At 40.3% G+C, this 1,104-nt stretch overlaps 1 long non-coding RNA gene across 1 annotated transcript in view; it reads left to right on the forward strand.

Annotated features, from left to right (window-relative positions):
- Positions 1 to 230, forward strand: part of LOC103597856 — a 1,645-nt gene extending 1,415 nt beyond the window's left edge. Inside the window, exon 2 of the long non-coding RNA XR_551144.1 lies at positions 11 to 230. This is a non-coding gene — a long non-coding RNA (uncharacterized LOC103597856). The remainder of the gene's footprint in view (positions 1 to 10) is intronic.
- Positions 231 to 1,104: the final 874 nt, after the last annotated feature.

Here is a 1,104-nt window from a genome sequence, read left to right on the forward strand (position 1 = left end):
AAAAGCTGAGGCTGTGGCCTAGCAAGTTGTGAAAACTGCATGCTCTCATTTATGACTGCTGATTAAAATCTAGTTGGCTGACCACAAGAACTAAGCTGCGCTCGGGTGTGATGATTCTGAGAAGACTTCTGAACAACTTCTGTTTTTTTATTTTTTCTCCCCCTACTTCCCCTTTTTTACACTTCTATATAAGAAGCTTGTGTGAGGCAATAAAACGAGGCTTGATCAGATCCTTGTCTTGCCTCCCTCCTTTGCGTCTCTTGTCCCACCCACTCCCCCTTCCAGGTTCCACGGACCGACTCCCAATTCCCGAGGGAAGGGACACCATCTCACTCCGCCCCGTCACCAATTTTCTATTTTCTCATTTCCAGCAGTCTGCTTCTCCCAGCCGCGCTAGACACCCCCACATCACCCTCCCCTTCACGTCCGAAGTCTTATTCCACCCGCCCAATTTTAGAAATCTGAAGTCGCTGTGAAGTTTTGTGCCACATCATCAAGAAATGTAAATATTTTCCAATGAGTTTGCTTATATGATCCGCTCTCATTAATGGGATTATCAAAAATCCAAGAATTAAAAAATTATTATCTACATTGGTTTACCAATTAATATACCAAGGAGTTTTGTCACCGAAAGTTTTTTTCTTTCCAGGCTGATTTGCTCTGTTGTAGTCAATTGTGTGTCCATTTGTTTTGGAACTGCCAGACTTTGTGAGGACAAGATGCATCTGATATGCTCAAAGGCGATCCTATAGTGGGATTCATAAAACTTTCAACTTCCACATAGACATACTTGCCATTTGTAGTCCCGCTGCAGATTTGTGCCCTACAAACACAGGAGTTCTGATAAGTGTTAATTTATATGATTGCTGTCAAAAAGAAAAAAAAATGTATAGTGCATTTTTAGTTATGCAGAATGAATTGTTGAAGATAATACTGACAGGTGAAGATGTCACTTTTGATATAAATCGAGGCTGCCTCCTTCTCACATCCAATGATTGGAAGAATTTCCCACAAACTAACTTCTGATTCTGGATATTTTGATTTTATTTCTTCTCCACTTTCCATATATTTCTCGTGCTAAACACTGTAGGATTAATTCATATT

Source organism: Galeopterus variegatus, unplaced genomic scaffold (genome assembly GCF_000696425.1).
Source record: "Galeopterus variegatus unplaced genomic scaffold, G_variegatus-3.0.2 Scaffold2442, whole genome shotgun sequence".
Lineage (NCBI taxonomy): Eukaryota > Metazoa > Chordata > Mammalia > Dermoptera > Cynocephalidae > Galeopterus > Galeopterus variegatus.